The sequence below is a fragment of the Saimiri boliviensis genome, chromosome 7, assembly GCF_048565385.1.
Source record: "Saimiri boliviensis isolate mSaiBol1 chromosome 7, mSaiBol1.pri, whole genome shotgun sequence".
In the NCBI taxonomy this organism is placed as follows: domain Eukaryota; kingdom Metazoa; phylum Chordata; class Mammalia; order Primates; family Cebidae; genus Saimiri; species Saimiri boliviensis.
In genome coordinates, this window is record NC_133455.1 from 63,627,050 (window position 1) to 63,647,905 (window position 20,856).

Sequence of the window (20,856 nt, forward strand, 5' to 3'; positions counted from 1 at the left end):
TTCCAAGATACAATGGGGATGCAGGCATTGGGTAAATACTCCCATTTCAAAAGAGAGAACTCCAAAAGAAAGGGGCTACAGGCCCTATGCAAGTCTGAAACTCAGCAGGGCAGTCATTAAATCTTAAAGCTCCAAAATAATCTCTTTTGACTCCATGTCTCACATACAAGGCACACTGGTACAAAGGGGGAGCTCCCAAGGCCTTGGGCAGCTTCGCCCCTGTGGCTTTACAGGGGTCAGCCCCCACATCTGCTCTCATGGGCTGGCATTGGGTGCCTATGGCTCTTCCAGGCTGAGGGTGCAAGCTGCCAAAGGATCTGCAGTTCTGGAGTTGGGAGTATGGTGGCCCTCTTCTCACAGCTCCAGTAGCTGGTGTCCCAGACTCTATGTGGGGACTCCAACCCAACTATTTCTCCTCTGCACTGCCCTAGCAGAGGTTCTCCACAAAGGCTCTGACCCTGAAGCAGGCTTCTGCCTGGATATCCAGGCCTTTCCATACATCCTCTAATCTAGGCAGAAGCTTCCAAGCCTCAACTTGCACTATTTGCACCTGCGGGCTTAACATCATATGGTAGTTGCCAAGGCTTACAGCTTGCAGCCTCTGATGCAGCTGGCTGAGCTATACCTGGGCCCCTTTGAGCCATGGCTGGAGCTGGAGTGGCTGGAATGGAGGGAGCAGTATCCCAAGGTTGCTCAGGGCAGTGGGACCCTGGGCCTGGCCCATGAAACCATTCCTCTCTCATAGGGTTCCCAACCTCTAATGGGAGGGGCTGCTGCAAAGGTCTCTGAAATCCTTCAAGGGCTTCTCCCCATTTCCCTGGCGATCAACATTTGCCTTCTTTTCAGGGATGTTAAATTTTATCAAAGACCTTTTCTGCATCTATTGAGATAATCATGTGGTTTTTGTCTTTAGTTCCATTCATGCAACGAATCGTATTTATTGATTTGTGTATGTCAAACCAAACTTGCATGCCAGGAATGAAGCCAACTTGATCATGGTGGATAACCTTTTTGATGTGGCTGCTGGATTCAGTTTGTCAGTATTTTACTGAAGACTTTTGCACTGATATTCATGAAGGATATTGGCCTGAGGTTTTGGGTTTTGTTTATTTGTTGTATCTCTGCCACGTTTTGGCATCAGAATGATGCTGGCCTCATTAAATAAGTTAGAGAGGAGTCACTCCTTTTCAATTTTTTTTTTTCCACATCCGGGGCAACAGACGATGGGCACCAGGACACCGTGCATGTACAAGACCAACTACTGGGGACGGCGGCCCGGTGCGTGTGTGTCAGGCTGTTCGTTCTGGAATGGGGAGGGGTGGTCTTTACATAATGTTCTGTGGCTGATGGGTTTGTAGAGGGGCTACTTTGTGGAGAGGATGAGGGCGATGATGAGCCCATAGAGGCCGAGCACCTCGGCAAAGGTGAGGATCAGGATCATGCCCACGAATAGTCGGGGCTGCTGGGCGGTGCCCCGCACGCCGGGTCCCCCGCAATGCCGATGGCAAAGCCAACTGCCAAGCCACTCAGGCCCACGCTCAGGCCAGCACCCAGCTGGAGGAAGCTCCTGTAGAGGCTGATGTCATCATTCAGGGAGTTGGCGATGAGGACTGCCACCACCAGGCCATAGATGGCGATGATGCCAGCCATGACAACTGGGATGATGGACTTCATGATCAGCTCCGGCCACATGACAGACATGGCCACAATGCCGGTACCACTCTTGGCCGTGCCACAGGCGGCACCCAGGGCGCAGAAGACCATGGTGGCCGAGGCGCCCATGACGGCGAAAAACGAAGCTGTTCTTTGACTCAGACATGTCTGCGGGTGGTGAGGGGGCGAGCTCTGCGGGCAGTGGCGGAAGCAACGGCGAGGGCCAGCAAGGAGCCAATGCGAGCAGGCGGGCAGTGGGGAAGGCCTCCTTTTCAATTTTTTGCGATCGTTTCAATAGAAATGGTACTAGCTCTTCTTTAAACCTCTGGTAGAATTCAGCTGTGAATTTGTCTGGTCCTGGGTTGTTGTTGTTTTTTTTTTTTTGGTTGGTAGGCTATTTATTACTGCCTCAATTTTAGACCTCATTACTGGTCTATTCACAGATCCAATTTCTTCCTGGTTCATCTCATGAGGGTGCACATATCGAGAAATTTATCCATTTCTTCTAGATTTTCTTAGTTTAGTTAGTTTGTTTAGACAGGGCCTTGCTCTGTCACCTATGCAGTGAAGGGCCTGCGCACCAGCACAACTCCTGACCTCAGGTGATCCACCCACCTCGGCTACCCAGAGTGCTGGGATTACAGGCATGAGCGCAAGTGGCCTAGATTTTCTATTTTATGTGCATCGTAGTGTTTACAGTATTCTCTGATGGTTGTTTGTATTTCTGTAGGGTCGGTGCTGATAACTCCCTTAACACTTCTGATTGTGCTTATTTGAATCATCTCTCTTTCCTTCTTTATTAGACTAGTTAGCAGTCTATCTATTTTAATAATTGTTTTCAAAAAACCAGCTCCTGGATTCATTGATGTTTTAAAGGATTTTTTGTATCAGTTCAGTTCTCATCCTTCAGTTCACCTCTTATCTTTGTTATTTCTTGTCTTCTACTAGCTCTGGGATTTGTTTGCTCTTGGTTCTCTAATTCTTTTTTTTTTTTTTTTTTTTTTTTTTTTGAGACAGAGTTTCGCTCTTGTTACCCAGGCTGGAGTGCAATGGCGCAATCTCGGCTCACCGCAACCTCCGCCTCCTGGGTTCAGCCAATTCTCCTGTCTCAGCCTCCTGAGTAGCTGGGATTACAGGCACGCGCCACCATGCCCAGCTAATTTTTTTTGTATTTTTAGTAGAGACGGGGTTTCACCATGTTGACCAGGATGGTCTCCATCTCTTGACCTCGTGATCCACCCGCCTCGGCCTCCCAAAGTGCTGGGATTACAGGCTTGAGCCACCGCGCCCGGCTGGTTCTCTAATTCTTTTAGTTGACTTGCTATGTTGCTAATTTGATGTCTTTCTAGTTTTTGATGTGGGCATTTAGTGCTATAAATTTCCCTCTTCAACTGCTTTAGCTGTGTCCCAGAGATTGTGGTACCTTGTCTCTTTGTTTTGATTAGTTTTTTCTGTTTGTTTTTCTCTGAACAGTCAGGCTGCTGTGGTTTGCTGGAGATCCACTCCAGACCCTAGTTGCCTTGTGTTTTCCTGTACTTAGAGGTATCACCAGTAAGGGCTGTAAAACAGCAAAGATGACAGCCAGTTTCTTCCCCTGGAAACTTCGTCCCAGGTGCTTACTGACCTGCTGCTGGCCCAAATATTCTGGTAGGAGGTGCCTGGAGACCCCTGTTGGGAGGGCTCACCCAGTCAGGAGGAATGGGATCAGAAGCAATCTGACTGCTTTTTGGTAGAGCAGGTGTGCTGCCCTTCCTTGTCTGGACTGTTTGTATTCTCTGAAGCCAGCAGGCTGAACAGACTGGGTCAATCAAACCACAAAGATGGCAGCTGCACCTCCCCCTAGGGGCCCTATCCCAGGAAGAGATCAGAGCTTGTTCTGTAGAACCCTGGCTGGAGTGTGAACCCCTGCAGGGAGGTTCCACCCAGTGAGGAAGAATGGATTGGGGTCCTGCTTAAAGAAGCAGCCAAAGGGCCAAGCGAGTGGTTCACATCTGTAATCGCAGCATTTTGGGAAGCCAAGGCGGGTGGATCACCTGAAGTCAGGAGTTTGAGGCCAGCCTGGCCAACATGGTGAAACCCAATCTCTACTAAAAATACAAAAAATTAGCCGGGAGTGGTGGTGGGTGCCTGTAATCTCAGCTACTCAGGATGCTGAGGCAAGACAATCACTTGAACCCAGGAGGGGAGGTTGTAGTGAAGCAAGATGGTACCACTGCACTCCAGCCTAGGCAATAAGAGCAAAACTCCATCTCAAAAAAAAAAAAAAAAAGAAGAAGAAGAGGAAGAAGTAGTAGTCTGACCACAGTCTGGCAAGGTGGCTCTGTTGCATTGTGGGGGACCTTTCCTTATCCAGACTTTATAGTCTCCAAAACCAGCAGACTGGAATGGCTGAGTCTACCAAACTACAGCAATTATGAATTTAATTTCTTATATATATACAGGGTTATTCAGATTTGTATTAATTCTTGTGTCAGTTCTGGTCATTAGCATCTTTCAAGTAATTTTAAAATTTTATTTAAATTTTCAAGTGTATGGGCATAAGTTTGTTCATAATATTGCCTTTTAATTATTGTAATGTCTGTAGGGTTTATAGTGATGCCACCTCTTTTATTTTTTGGTATTGATAATTTGTGTTTGGGTTTTTTTAAAGACAATTTTAAGTCAATTTATCAATTGTATTGATTTTTTTCAAAGAGCTAATTTTTTGCCTGTAATCCCAGCACTTTTGGAGGCCAGATCACTTGAGCCCAGAAGTCCAAGACCAGCCTGGGCAACACAGAGAAACCCTGACTCTACAAAAAATAAAAATAATTAGCCAGGCATGGTGGTGTACGCCTGCAGTCCCAGCTACCTGGAAGACTGAGGTGGGAAGATCTCCTGACCCCAAGAGGTTGAGGCTGCAGTGAGCCATGCTTACACCACTGCATTCCAGCCTGAATGACAGAAAAATATCCTGTCTCAAATTTTTGAAAACTGATTTTTGTATTATTGGGTTTTCTCCTTTATATTCATTGATTTCCATTCTTTATTCTTTTCTTTGTTCTATTTACTCTTAGTTTATCTTTCTCTTCTTGATCTAGCTTCTTAAAGTAGAAGCTTAAATTATTGGTTTTAAATATTTATCTTTCTAACGTAAGCATTTAAAGACAAAGTTTCTTCTAAGTACTGACTTAGCTGCATCTCACAATTGTTGATATGTTATGCAATTATTATCACTTATTTCTTTTTTTTTTCTTTTTTTTTTTGAGACGGAGTTTCGCTCTTGTTACCCAGGCTGGAGTGCAATGGCGCAATCTCGGCTCACCGCAACCTCTGCCTCCTGGGTTCAGGCAATTCTCCTGTCTCAGCCTCCTGAGTAGGTGGGATTACAGGCACGCGCCACCATGCCCAGCTAATTTTTTATATTTTTAGTAGAGACGGGGTTTCACCATGTTGACCAGGATGGTCTCCATCTCTTGACCTCGTGATCCACTCTCCTCGGCCTCCCAAAGTGCTGGGATTACAGGCTTGAGCCACCGCGCCCGGCCTATTATCACTTATTTCAAAATATTTTCTAATTTCCCTTGTGATTTCTTCCTTTACCCATGGGTTATTTAAACATACGTTGCATGCCAGGCACAGTGGCTCATGCCTGTAATCCCAGCACTTTGCGGGGGCCAAGGCAGGAGAATTGTTTGGGGCCAGGAGTTTGAGACCAGCCTAGGCAATATAGCAAGACCTTGTCTCCACACACACAAAAAAATAATAAATTAAATTATCCAGGTATAGTGGTACCTGTCTCTAGTCCCAGCCATTCAGGAGGCTGAGACAGGAGGATTTTTGAGGCCAGGAGTTTGAGGTTACAGTGAGCTACGATCACACCACTGCACTCCAGCCTGGGCAACAGAGTGAGACTCTTGTCTCTTAAAAAATCATAATAATGGCTGGGTGCGGTGGCTCAGGACTGTGATCAATTTGGGATGCCAAGGTGGGTGGATTACACGAAGTCAGGAGTTCAAGACCAGCCTGGTCAACATAATGAAACCCTGTCTCTACTAACTATACAAAAATTAGCCGGGCATGGTGGCGGACACCTGTAATCTCAGCTACTCGGGAGGCTGAGGCAGGAGAATCACTTGAACCCAGGAGGGGGAGGTTGCAGTGAGCCAAGATTATGCCATTGCACTCTAACCTGGGCAACAAGAGTGAAACTTTATCTCAAAAAAAAAAAAATTATAATATAAATGTTGCTTAAATTATAGATATTTTATTGTTGTTTATTTCTAATTTACTTCCCTTGTAGTAATAGAAAATATTCAGCTTTATACCAATTCTTTGAAATGTATTGTCTTGTTTTATAGCCCAGCATATGGGCTATTTTGGTGAGAATGTGTTTCTTGCTGTTATTTATGAAATGTACTATAAATGTCAATCACATCAAGTTGGTTGATAATGTTTTGTAAGTTTTCTACATACATACTGATTTTCTGACTATTCATCACATAATGGTTGAGAGAAGAATGTTGAAATACCCAACTGTAATCATTTCAGCTCTATCAGTTTTTCCCTCATTGCCTTCATTTTGAAGCTCTGTTATTGAGTCCATGCACATTTCAGATTGTTCTGCCTTCTTGATGAATTCAACTTGTTATCATTATGCAAATCCTTATTTATTCCTAGAAAATGTCTTGCTTGGAACTCTATTTTGTCTTACATTAATACAACCACTACAGCTTTCTTTGTTATTGTTGTTGTTTTACTTTAATCACCTCCTTGACAAGTACAGCTTTCTTGTAATAATCATTTTCATGGCATAGTCTCACGTTCATATTTATAGTTAAAGTCCATTTCTTACAGAACAAAACACTCATTACCAGGGGTAGGGGTGAGTAGGAAATGAGGAGATGTATATCAGAGAATGCAAAGTGGTAGATATGTAGAATGAACAAGCCTACAGATCAAATGTACAACACGAGGATTATAGGTAATAAAATTGTACTCTCTACGGGATTCAAGCTAAATGAGTAGATTTTAGCTGCCCTTGCCACAAACACAAAAACCATGAGTAACTGCATGAGATGATGGATATGTACATTTGCTTCACATTTGCCAGTTTCTTTTTTTTTTTTTTTTTTGGATCACGAGGTCAGGAGTTGGAGACCAGCCTGGCCAGCGTGATCAAACATTTGCCAGTTTCTACTCAGGAGCTCTTGTGTCTGTCTGCAATACCGCTGCTTGTCGGGTGCTGTAGAAAGCTGTAGTACTGGAGTTCCACCTAGTGCTTGTCTATGGTACTGCAGACTCTGGTGCCGGACCAAACCACCTTGATCACCTTTCTTAACCAGCACTAACCTGAGCCCCTTTCAGGTCAGTGCTTAAATTTAGGCAGCTCCCTCAGTAGCACCTCCAAAAGTCAGAATGTTGGATTTACATTTCACTCCTTTGCCTTAGCAGAAAGAAGTCGAGAGTTGGAGGTTTCTTCCAGATTATATCATGCCATGCCAGAGGGAAGGGCTCTTATGAGTGAATGCCACAAATTTTCCTGCTAGGCTTTGATGGGGTTGGCTTCACACTCAACTAGGGTGCAAGAACCCATTAACTGGTTTCTGGATTTTTCAGGCAGGTTTATATATTGTTAAGTTCATGTTCTCATGGAAGAGAGGATCTGAGATTTTTTATTCTGCCATCTTGCTGATGTCCTTTATTATTTTTCTCTGATTAGTGGTCATTTATCTGCTTCTTTGTATTTCTACTAATTGTTTTATTAGATGCTGGACATTATGGATATTCTGTTGTTGGGTGTCTGGATTTTAGATTTTGTTTTCTTTTTGTTGTTGTTGTTGTTATTGTTTAGAGACGAGGTTTCACCATCTTGGCCAGGCTGGTCTTGAATGCCTGAACTTAAGTGATCCATGCACCTCAGCCTCTCAAAGTGCTGGGATTACCGGCATGAGCCACCATGCCCAGCCTTTTGTTGTCTTCTTTAAAGAGTTTTGGCCAGGCCGGACGCGGTGGCTCACGCCTGTAATCCCAGCACTTTGGGAGGCCGAGGAGGGTGGATCACAAGGTCAAGAGATCGACACCATCTTGGCCAACATGGTGAAACCCCGTCTCTACTAAAAATACAAAAAAAAATTAGCCGGACATGGTGGCACATGCCTGTAATCCCAGCTACTTGGGAGGCTGAGACAGGAGAATTGCTTGAACCCAGGAGGCGGAGGTTGCGGTGAGCCGAGAATGCGCCATTGCACTCCAGCCTGGGCAACAAGAGCGAAACTCCGTCTCAAAAAAAAAAAAAAAAAGAGTTTTGGCCTTGTTCTAGTAGACAGTTTAGATACTTAAGGTTCAGCTTACTAATTTCAAGCTTTGTTTTTAGTTTTGTTAAACAGGTTAGATTAGCTTTTATTCTTGGACTGATTTATACCTAGACCTAATTATATTTATACCTTTCTGAGGTATCTGCTGAATGCCCCCAGTTTTCAATGAGATCTCTCCAACCTGGATGGTTGGAACTCTAACATATCCCATTCTGTATGAGTTCTATCAGTTACTTAACTTACATCTCCTAGTAATATTCAACCAAAGTCTCATGAGATTTCTACATAGGTTTCTGAAATACTTTCTCACTCTACCTCCCTCCTCTTCTGCCCTACAAATTCAAACAATCTCTGCCTCTCCAAACTCTGATCTCTGTCTTCTCAACTTACCCCTCCCAGAGTCCAGGTCTGAATAGTGTGTCAAGACAGAAAAACTAACGTGATGAGGGCCCACCTCAACTACTTCCCTTCTCTTAGGGATTATAGTTCTGTGCTATATGTTTCCCAATAGCTGAAAACAGATATTTTATATGTTGTCCATTTTGTAGTTGTTTACATCAGAAGAACTAGACTGGTACCAGTCATTCCTCCATGGGTGGAAGCTGAAGACACCCTCATTTTTAACTTTCTAAAACCTTTACTATGTTTTAAATTCTAGTGTATATTCCACTCTCTCCATTAACTTCCCTTAATCCTTATCAATAAATGATACAGCTCTTTTGTAGTAGTCATCACATACTCCATACTGTACCATAGTTAATCTGCAGGCAGATCCTATGTCTTGATCATCCAATAAAGCGTAATGTGTGTTTATTTATAAGTTATTTATAATGTTTATTTATAAGTTAACCCAATTAAAAAATGGGCAAAGGACCTGAACAGACGTTCCTCAAAAGTCATATAAATGACCAATAAATACATGAAAAACTGCTCAGCATCACTAATTATGACGGAAATGCAATTAAAAATCACAATGAGATATTGCTTCATACTTGTTAGAATGACTTCAAAAAGATGAAAGATAACAAGTGTTGGAGAGGATGTGGAGAAAAGGGAATTATTTTTCTCAAGATTTTTTTTTTTTTTGAGACAGAGTCTTCCTCTGTCGCCAGGCACCAGGCTGGAGTGCAGTGGCGTGATCTCGGCTCACTGCAAACTCCGCCTCCTGGGTTCAAGCAATTCTCCCGCCTTAGCCTCCCACGTATCTGGGACTACAGGTGCATGCCACCACACCCAACTAATTTTTTGTATTTTTAGTAGAGATGGGGTTTCACCATGTTGGCCAGGATGGTCTCGATCTCTTAACCTTGTGATCTGCTCACCTCGGCCTCCCAAAATGCTGGGATTACAGGCTTGAGCCACCACTCCTGGCCCTAGATTTTTTATTTCTCTAAATTTGTTATCAGGAGTGACTGAAATAAAAAATATAATTGAGTCTCATCTCATCATCATCATGGAAATGGCTTTATGAGAACACTGGTCAGACAAATATTATTGCTTCCCATTTTCAACCAGTAAATAGTTGCCACTGATAAATTGACAGCCAGAGTCTGTCAAGAATGCTCAAGATACACTATACAATGCAACATGCCTGTTCACAGAGGGGGAATTTCTAGGAAATAACTTATGTGTACTTCTTGATTTCATCATACAAGACAAGCACAAAAGCACCACCCATGCCTCTGAGAACGCTAGACTATGAAGAAAGCTTTGCCTCCTTCATCACAAGCAGTCTTCCTCCAGCAGTCAAGCGTACCTGTGTACATGATGTCAGTTCCTTTGTGCCCCAACTGCATCATCCCGTGGCAGCAAATAGTGTCAAACGGATAGGAAGTCAACTGAGCAATGGCAATGACAGTCTGTGCGATCATCCAGCTGATGATGATGTGAGTGTCCTTGGGATCTGGAAGCATTCCAAAAAGAGAACTCTTATACATCGATGGTGGAAATGTAAATTAGTAAACCCATTATGAAAAATGATATGGAGTTTCCTCAAAAAATTAAAAATAGAATTACCATACACCCATTAGTCCCGCTTCTGCATATATATCCAAAGGAACCTAAACAAATATGTCAAAGGAATAGCTGTGTTCTGTTCATAGCAACATTATTCACAATAGTCAAGATGTGAGAACAACCTAAGGGTCCATCAACAGATGAATGAATAAAGAAAATGTAACATATATACATAATAGAATAATCTTCAGCTTTAAAAGTGGGTGTTTTCAGCCTGCCAAGAAGAATTAAAAAAAAAAAAAAGTGGTGAACACCCTATCATTTGCAACAACATGGATGAATCTGTAGGACATTATGCTAAGTGAAATAAGCCAGGCACAAAAAGACAACTATTTCATGATCTCATTTATATGTAAAATCTAATAAAGTTGATCTCATAGAAGTAGAATAGAAGGATGGTTACCAGAGTTTGGGGAGAGGGGTGGGAATTGTTGATCAAAGGGTACAAAGTTTCAGGTAGGAAGAGTAAGTCTTGGGATCTATTGCAACAGTGGGGTGAATATGGTCAATAATAATAATAAAAATATGATGTAAATGTCAAATGTCCCACCATAAAAAGAAGATAGGTAAGTGAAGTGATGGATATGTTAATTAGCTTGATTTAATTCTGCCACATTTATACATATATCATTAAATTGTATCCCGTAAATGTATGCAACTATGATTCATTGCCCAAATAATGTTAAAACGAACAAATGTTTTTAAATTTTTAATCTGTTGAAACACTGAGATGCCCTAAAAAGATACTGTCTTCTTTTAAGTTAAAATATATATAAGGAGAACAAATAACCTCCTCTTTTAGTGAAATATTGGCCTATATATAGTTTACAGTCACTCCCAACCCAAAGATTCCATGAAAAAAATGGTTAGGCAAATTCTGCTAGAGCTACATAATGATTATTATATCACTATTTTTTGTTTGTTTGTTTGTTTGTTTGTTTTTTGAGACGGAGTTTCGCTCTTCTTACCCAGGCTGGAGTGCAATGGCATGATCTCGGCTCACCGCAACCTCCGCCTCCTGGGTTCAGGCAATTCTCCTGCCTCAGCCTCCTGAGTAACTGGGATTACAGGCACACGCCACCATGCCCAGCTAATTTTTTGTATTTTTAGTAGAGACGGGGTTTCACCATGTTGACCAGGATGGTCTCGATCTCTCAACCTCATGATCCACCCGCCTCGGCCTCCCAAAGTGCTGGGATTACAGGCTTGAGCCACCGCGCCCGGCCCTATATCACTATTTTTAATGTGGGATATATAACATGCTTATAATAAAATACTAGGTAAAACATCAGGATTCAAATTGTACATAAGATAATAATTACAGCTATATAAAAAGTGCATATAAAAAGCTAGAAAAAATTTTTAACAGCAGAGTTATTATAATGTGTATATATTGTTGACATACGTTTTTCATCATGATCTAAGACCAGTCTTGAAAGACAATTGGCTTGGTTTTCTAATTACCTTCATGAAGGATGGCTCAGGATGATCAGTTATTCCAAAGCCAAACTTTATTTTTATTACATATTGTCCAACATCTTACTGGATTTAGCTAACAGCCTTATTGAGAATACTAGTTCATGTAGTCGTCTGTAAGTATATTTACAACTAGTTTACCCTGAAGGGCTCACAGAAAGTCTGCAGAGCTGTCAGCTGGCAGAATTCAGTCTAGGGGTAAAGATGCCCAGGAGAGAAGTTGACTCCTAGCCCAAAGCAGGTCCGCCCCCGTCTCCAATGAGCCTCAGTATCTGGAGTTCATCTGGGTCAACACTACTCTCTGCCTACAGAGAGGACCACCAGTGACCCAACCTAAACATATGGAAGAGAGCTTATCATATTTTTTAAATGTCTTATGTTTGCTCCGGGAGGTTCCTGTGGATGAGGCCCATATTTGCCAACAAACTTCTGGAGGTTTTAGGGAGAAATTCCATTTCACCCACACTGACCCTGTCCCCTGAGCCTTATCTTATTTTCATACCCACCACCCCCAAAAATGCAGCAAATAACAATAGTTAGTGCCTTAAAAATCACCTCTAGGAAGCCAGCACAGATGAGTAGTCATGGCTTTTCCAGCGCCACCACACCCTTGGTCCTTGTTCTGTAGACTAAATATAATCTCTCTTCTTTATTAAGAGTCTCTTGAATATTTGAAAACAGTTATCATATTCTTCCATTCATTTTGCCTTTTCCAGATTCAACATCCCTACATTCTTCATACATCCCTTATATTTCAGTTTTCAAGCCCTGATTCATGATAGTCAACAACAAGCCTAAATTATTTTCACATAAATGACTACTAAATTGGGTCTTACCCTTCCTACACTTGTGTAACCGGTTGTTAAAATTTACATGCAGAGTTTATATGTGCCTCTGTTAAATTCCATCTTGTTTTTAGTTTGGCATTCCAAAGGCAAGATTATTTTGAATTACAATTGTCACATATAATATTGACTTTCCCTCTGTTTCATATCATCTGAAATTTGACGTGCCATGTATACTTACTATGTCTATTGAAGTTATTGCTAAAAATAGGTGATGAAGATAAGATCTACACCTTCTCCTTTTCAGTAGACAGATTTCTTCAGCTTTTTAGTCATTAATGAATAATTTTGGTGTATGGTAATCAAACTAAAAGCATTATCTCTAACCACACAGTCATCATCCTTTCTGTGAATCTTTACTAAGATTAATATGCCCTTTCTCTGCTCCTTTCTCCTAATTGTTAAAGTATTAATACTGTCAGTAAAAGACATTATATGAGGTTTTATATTAGGATCAGCATTACAAAGATCCTGGTGATCCCTTACGGGACTTCCAGCTAGTCTATAAGGCATCTATTTGCGAATTTTACCAGGGACCAAAGTAAAATTCCCTGGTCAGCAAGGGCAATGCTTCTAACTTTGTAATCATAAGCATTGGCTCAGAGTGGACTTGAGAAGTTTCAGGTCAGTTGACTAGTTGGTTGATTTGGTTAGTTTCATTAGTTTCTTCCTTTGTTAAATCTCTCTGCTAAATCCAGAATCCTATTTCACTCTCAATTCAAGTCACTCCTTGGCTCTTTAAGAAATCATTAGTATATAGAGGACAGAATATGTACAAATACATATGAAAACATTGTTTGTTCTGTGTCTGTATCCCCATATAACTGAATGTGGGTCTGCATGATGTAAGCCCAAAGCCAGAGGAAAGATAGAATCAGGCCAGAAACACAAAAACCCTCTGCTCTTATTGCCATCTGCTAATGTGAGATGTCATCTTTCTTAATTTCAAAAGTGAGAAAACTCTCTATCACATTGAGCTTTCTGGTTTCTTCCTCCTCACACACACACACACACACACACACACACACACACACACATTTTTTGACTTCCGTATCCATTCTTTTTTTTTTTTTTTTTTTTTTTTGAGACGGAGTTTCGCTCTTGTTACCCAGGCTGGAGTGCAATGGCATGATCTCGGCTCACCGCAACCTCCGCCTCCTGGGTTCAGGCAATTCTGCCTCAGCCTCCTGAGTAGCTGGGATTACAGGCACGCGCCACCATGCCCAGCTAATTTTTTGTATTTTTAGTAGAGACGGGGTTTCACCATGTTGACCAGGATGGTCTCGATCTCTCGACCTCGTGATCCACCTGCCTCGGCCTCCCAAAGTGCTGGGATTACAGGCTTGAGCCACCGCACCCGGCGACTTCTGTATCCATTCTTATTCATGATTCCATCTCAAGCTTCCAATATTCCCTCAACTATAGGGGATGACCAATGATTCCTCCTCTCTTTTAGTGGTCACTTAAATGTCTCTTTGTCTGACTCCAGCATTAACTGTCAGATGCTGCAAGTTTTTCATGGCAATTTGCTGTTGGAATTCATTTATTCATTCCACAAGGCCCTCTTATGCGTTTGGTGTGAAAGTAGTGCTGCAATAATTGAGAGAAGGAAACCTATATCAGAATAGAAGTTTCTAAAGAACCCACAGTTAGTTAAAATAAACTGAGCATTTGATCTGTATGGAAAATACAAGGCAGGAGAACCAAGAAAAACAGAGTGTTTCCAGATTCCAACAAACTGATCAGAGATTGGGCAAAGTTTGGAAATGGCTTTACCAAGGGTCACCATGCCACCTGTCCAAGGAGAAAGAGTGGTTTCCCAGAGGAGTGGGATCTGGGTTAATTCAGACCTTTCTGTGTTGCATATCTTACTGAATAGAGACTATAGATTGCTCATCTGGATTTCCAAGTCACGCTTTTTTGGAAAGAAAAAATAGTCTGAGATGCGTGGCAGCCTCAGGGATGTGGCTGACTTCAGAGTAGGACAAACTCCCCTGCAGGTGATGGGAGCACCTCCCACCCTTCCACAGTTCACCACTTGTGGTCCTCCTGTTGGTGCCCAGCCAGGACTGCCAGGTAAATAGCTCCCTGCCGATGGGAAGAATGTTATGCTGCTCTCTAATTTTGACATTTCTATCACTTAAAAAGGATTTGGGGCTGGGTCCCGTGACTCATGCCTATAATCCCAGAACTTTGAGAGGATCACTTGAGCCCAGAAATTTGAGACCAGCGTAGACAGCATGAGACTTCATTTCTATTTGTTTGTTTTTGTTTATTTGTTTTTTGAGACACAGTCTCACTCTGTCTCCAGGCTGGAGTACAGTGGTATGATTTCGGCTCACTGCAACCTCCACCTCCTGGGTTCAAGCGATTCTCCTGACTCAGCCTCCTGAGTAGCTGGGACTATAGATACATGCCACCATGCCCACCTAATTTTTATATTTTTAGTAGAGACGAGGTTTCACCATGTTGGCCAGGATGGTCTTGATCTCTTGACCTTGTGATCCACCCACCTCAGCCTCCCAAAGTGCTGGGATTATGGGCATAAGCCACCACACTCGACCTTCTATTTTTTTTTAAAAAAGAGTTTTTAAAGTAGCCAAGCATGGTGGCATGTGTTTATAGTCCCAGCTACTTGGGAGGCTGAGGTGGGAGAATGGCTTGAGCCCAGGAAGTCGAGGCTGCAGTGAGCTGTGACTGCACCACTGCACTCTAATCTGGGTAAGACCCTATCTCAAAAAAAAAAAAAAAAACACAAAAAAAGAAAGGTGGTGGAACAGGTTGAGAAAGCACTATAGAACAGTAGGACCATTCAGGAGCCTTAGAGTCAGGCAAACCTGGTTTCACATCATGACTCCATCATAATGACAATGAATAATTGACTTGAACAAACCAGATCTGTTTCTCTTCCACAGCTGGGAGACAATAAGGCCTGTCTCCAATGCATGCTGTGATGAATAAATGAATAAGCCAAGCATGGAGTGTGCCCATAATAGGATCTTAGATAATATTAACTACCTTCCTCTCTTCTCGTGAGATCAGAGCTGGAAGAAGCAGCAGTCCAGTGGTGACAGTGGGAACCAGACTACCTGGCTGATCCTAGTGGGCTTCGGGGAGCTGCAACACCTGGGCTTCCTTCCCTTCACTCTCTTCCTGGTCATCTATGCAGTGACAATCGGGGGCAATGCCCTCATCGTGCTGGCTATGGCTTCTAGTCGGACACTCCACACAGCAATGTGCTTCTTCCTCTGCCACTCCTCCCAGCTGGAGATTGGCTATTCCTCCAACATCATACTGCAGCCGTTGCAGAGTTTTCTGGAGGGGAGGGAAGTCATCTCACTAGTCAGCTATCTGGCCCAGTTCTACGTGTTCTCCTTGCTGGCTGCAGCTGAGTGCCTCCTACTCTCTGCCATGTCCTATGACTGTTGCTTGGCCATCTGATGCCCTTTTCACTATCCTGTCCTGATGAGCACCTGGTTTTGTAGTTGCCTGGCCACTGGTGCTTGGCTCAGTGGCTTTTTCTCCTCTGCCTTCACTCTGGCCCTGGCAGCACCTCTGTCCTGGCAGCAGAGAGACTGACCACTATTCCTGTGACTTTGCCCCAATAGTAGGGCCATTCTGTGGGGAGTCACGTGGGGGGCTGAAGTCAGCACCTCAGGCTTCCTGACACTGGCTACCTTCCTACTGATGGTGGCATCCTATGCCTTTATTCTGAGGCCTGTACTGCAAATACCATTAAGTCATGAGAGGCAGAAAGCCTTCTTCACCTGTTCCTCCCACGGCAGCATAGTTGGGGTATTTTATGGCACCCCCATCCTGGTCTATGTGGCCCCAACAGATCACAAGTTCCCCTTGCTTTGAAAGGTCTTCTCTGTCCTATACATGGCATTCATTCCCACGGTCAACTCCATCATCCACAGCCTCAAAAACCAAGAGGTGAAGGGGGCTCTGCCTAGGCTGAGGGGACAGCTTATTCCAGGACACACTCACTGAGGGGGACAAGACAACTTCTGACTTCTTCCTGGATTGATTTCACCTTAGCCCTTCCTCAAAGTCTGATGGACTAGAGACCATCACAATAAAAAGATGGAGACTGTAAGACTGAAAGTGGATGTCTAACAAAATGAGGTAACTGTATTTTCCAGTTGCAATTGGGTAGAGATCAAAATCTCCTGCCTAGTTGAGAGCTTAAACACTATAGACATTCCATAAATATTAGTTGAAAAATTAATGAATTCATACAGTTGTCTCTCAGTATCCATGGAGGATTAGCTCCTGACACCACTCCCACCACACCAAAATCTGTCGACGGTCAACTCTTTTATAAAATGGGATAATAGTCCAGGTGAAGTGGCTTATGCCTGTAATCCCAACACTTCGGGAGGCCCAGGGAGGTGGATCACTTGAGGTTCGAGACTGGCCTGGCCAACGTGGTGAAACTCATTTCCACCAAAAATACAAAAAGTAGCCAGGCATGGTGGTGCATGCCTATAATCCCAGCTACTTGGGAGGCTGAGGCAGGAGAATCGCTTGAACCTGGGAGGCAGAGGTTGCAATGAGCTGGGATTGTGCCATTGCACTCTGCACTCCAGCCTGGGTGACAGAATGAGACTCCATATCAAAAAAAAAAAAAAAAAAAAGGAAAAGAATAAATGAAAACTCAAAGTAGGCAGAAGAAAGGAAGAATCAAAGTGGATCCAAGTGAAGTGTTCTACTATCTATGAGTAAAATTTAAAAAAAAGAAGAATCAAAGTGGAAATCACTGAATTAGAAAACAGAAAAACAATAGAAAACAATATTAATAAAAACAAAAGCTGGGGTGGGGGCTAGGGGAGGGATAGTCTTAGGAGAAATACCTAATGTAGATGACGGGCTGACGGGTGCAGCAAATCACCATGTGACATGTATACCTATGTAACAAACCTGTACGTTCTGCATATGTATCTCAGAACTTAAAAGTATAATAATAATTTTTTAAATGCTGTTACTTTAATAAGATCAATACATTTAATAGAACTTTAGGCCAGGTGCAGTGGCTCATGCCTGTAATCCCAGCACTTTGAGAGGCCAAGGCTGGAAGACAGCTTGAGGCTAGGAGTTCAAGACCAGCCTAGACAACAAAGCGAGACCTTCTCTCTAGTGAAAATTAAAAGATTATTTGAGTATGATGGCACACACCTGTTGTCCCAGCTACACAGAAGGGTGAAGGAGGAGGACTGCCTGAACCCAGGTGATTGAGGCTGCTGTGAGCCATGACAGTGCCACTGCACTCCAGCCTGGGCAACAGAACAAAACAAAGAACTTTAGTCAGACTAACAAGGGGAAAAAAGAAGACACAAGCTACCAATATCTACACTGAAACACAATGCAGATTACCAGAACAGGACAAGGGTAAGGTGAGCAAGACACTTAGGAGGTAAAATTAAAGGGGTCACTTTGCACAACCCTAAGAGTGAGTGCCTCCTTAAGTTTTGCACCACCGCTGTCTCACTTGCCTCACCCTAGTCCCAGTCCTCATTCTATATTTAAAAAAAAAAAGGAATATTATAAACAACTTTATGATTATAAATATCACAACTTAGATGTAATAGACAATTTCTAGAAAGACACAAATTACCAAACCTCAAAAAAGGAATAGATAACCTAGTATTCTAGCTACTGAAGAAATTGAAACTGTTAAAAACCTTTCCAGGCCGGGTGCGGTGGCTAAAGCCTGTAATCCCAGTATTTTGGGAGGCCAAGGCGGGTAGATCATGAAGTCAAGAGATCGAGACCATCCCCGTCAACATGCTGAAACCCCGTCTCTACTAAAAATACAAAAAATTAGCTGGGCATGGTGGCGCGTGCCTGTAATCCCAGCTACTCAGGAGACTGAGACAGGAGAATTGCCTGAACCCAGGAGGCGGAGGTTGCGGTGAGCTGAGATCATGCCATTGCACTCCAGCCTGGGTAACAAGAGCGAAACTCCGTCTCAAAAAAAAAAAAAAAAAAAAAAAACCTTTCCAAAAATAGCTCCAGGCCCAGATGGCTTCACTGGGGAATTTTACCAAACATTAATAAAGAAAAAATACCAATTCTACAGGAACTTCTTCAAAAATTGGAGAAGAGGCAATAATTCTAAGAAACCAGCATTACTACCATGCCAAACCCAGATAAAGATACTGTTAGAAAATAAACTGCATGGCCAGGCTCAGTGGCTCATGCCTGTAATCCCAGCATGTTGGGAGGCCAAGGCGGGCAGATCATGAGGTCAACAGATCGAGACCATCCTGACCAACATGGTGAAACCCCATCTCTACTTTTAAAAAATACAAAAATTAGCTGGGCATGGTGGTGTGCACCTGTAGTCCCAGCTACTCAGGAGGCTGAGGCAGGAGAATCTCTTGAACCCATAGGCAGAGGTTGCAGTGCACTGAGATTACGCCACTGCACTCCAGCCTGGCAACAAAGTGAGATTCCATCTCAAAAAGAAAGAAACAAACAAAACTTCAGCCAGGTGCAGTGGTTCATGCCTGTAATCTCAACACTTTGGGAGGCTGAGGTAGGTGGATCACTTGAGGTCAGGAGTTCAAGACCAGCCTGGCAATAATCGTGAAACCCCGTTTCTGCTAAAACTACAAAAAAAAAAAAAAAAAGCTAGGCATGGTGGCGGGCACCTGTAATCCCAACCTGTAATCGAGAGTCTAAGGCAGGAGGATCACTTCAACTCAGGAGATGGAGGTTGCAGTGAGCTAAGATGGTGCCATGGCACTCCAGCATGGGTGACAGAGTAAGACTCCATCTCAAAAAAAAATAAAAGAGAAACTACAGATCAATCATTATTCATGAACATAAATGCAAAATTTCTAAACAAACTTCTGGCAATGAAAACCAACAACATTAAAGGAATAACATAACAAATGTTGGCAAGGGTATGGAGAAATTGGAACCCTTGTACATTGATAGTAGGAATGTAAAATGGTGATACCACTAGGGAAAAACAGTATGGCAATCCCTCAGATATTAACAATGGAATGTCCATACGATCCAATAATTCCATTTCTGGATATATATCCAAAAGGATTGAAAGCAGGGTCTTTAACAGATATTTGGCCAGGTGCAGTGGCTCACGCCTATAATCCCAGCACTTTGGGCAGATGGCTTGAACTCAGGAGTTCCAGACCAGCCTAGACAACATTGCAAAACCCTATCTCTACAAAAAATATAAAAACTAGCCAGCATGGTGGCAAGTGCCTGTACTCCCAGCTACTCAGGAGGCTGTGGCAGGAGGTTCCCTTGAACCCAGGATGAGGACACTGCAGTGAGCCAAGATCATGCCACTGCACTCCAGCCTGGGCAGCAGAGTAAGACCTTGTCTCAAAACAAAAAACAAAACAGTTAATTGTACACCCATGCTTATAGTAGCATTAATCTGAAGAGCCAATATGTGGAAGTAACCCAAATGTCCATTGACAGATAAATGGGTACTAAAGTGTGATGTATATGTATAATGGAATATTATACAGCCTTAAAAAGGAAGGTAGATAGTAAATACCTCTTGGCGGGGGGGAAGGAAGCAAAGCTGGGTGCAGTGGCTCATGCCTATAATCCCAGCACTTTGAAAGACCAAGGTGAGAGGATCACTTGAGCCCAGGAGTTTGAGACCAGCCTAGACTGTAAAGTAAGAAGCCATCTGTACCAAAAAAAAAAAAAAAAAAAAAAATTATCCTGTTGTAGTGGTGCACACCATTAGTGCCAGCTACTTGGGAGGCTGACCTGGAAAGACCTCTTAAGCCTAACAGGTCAAGGTTGCAGCAAGCTATGATCATGCCACTGCACTCCAGCCTGGGTGACAGAGCAAGATCCTGCCTCAAAATAGAAAAATAAATAAATAAAAAGGAAGGAAATTCTGACATATGGATGAACATTGAAAACATTAATCCAAGTGAAGTCAGTCACAAAAGTCAGTCATAATGTATGATTCCACTTACAATCATACCTAATCAAATTTGTTTTGACCTAAAGATGCTAATGACTCTATGTTCAGTAGTAATGAGAGCACTGGTAATCCATGGCATGATTTGGCAATAGAGATACACAAAATATCTCCATTGGATACTACTATCAACCATTTAAAAGAAGCAAGGTGGTGGCCAGGTGTGGTGGCTCACACCTGCAATCCTAGCACTTTGGGAGGCCCTAGACAGGTGGATCACTTGAGGTCAGGAGTTTGAGACCAGCCTGGCCAACATGGTGAAACCCTGTCTCTACTAAAAATACAAAAATTAGCTGGGTGTGGTGGTGCACGCCTGTAATCACAGCTACTCAGTGTAAGGGTAGCCAAGAGAAAGGAGAATAGACCAGAAGTCAGGCAAGAAAGCAGAGGAGGCAGCCCTGGACTTACAAAACCAGGGGTTTATATAGGGTGAAAGGGGCATAAGGGAGTTTCAGGACTAAGGTCATCTATTCGCTTGTAACAGGTACAGAGATAGTCTGTTGACTTGTAACAGACCTACAATACATTATCCTGTGACTTTTGTGACGACAGTCTTTTTAAAAAAAGAGAAAAAACAAATTTTTTTACAGATATG

General features: G+C 42.9%; 1 protein-coding gene and 2 pseudogenes across 2 annotated transcripts in view; 1 reads left to right on the plus strand and 2 right to left on the minus strand.

The window, feature by feature from the left end:
- Positions 1-20,856, minus strand: part of KANSL2 (KAT8 regulatory NSL complex subunit 2) — a 67,309-nt gene that overhangs the window by 1,190 nt on the left and 45,263 nt on the right. For both annotated transcript variants that reach the window (XM_074402580.1, XM_074402579.1), the window contains exons 11-13: positions 18,956-19,067; positions 11,997-17,562; positions 9,706-9,852 (exon numbers count right to left, since the gene is read on the minus strand). The gene's annotated coding sequence lies outside the window, so the exon portion shown is untranslated. The remainder of the gene's footprint in view (positions 1-9,705; positions 9,853-11,996; positions 17,563-18,955; positions 19,068-20,856) is intronic.
- On the minus strand, positions 1,121-1,943 carry LOC101030201 (V-type proton ATPase 16 kDa proteolipid subunit c-like; annotated as a pseudogene).
- On the plus strand, positions 14,230-16,279 carry LOC104651373 (olfactory receptor 11A1-like; annotated as a pseudogene).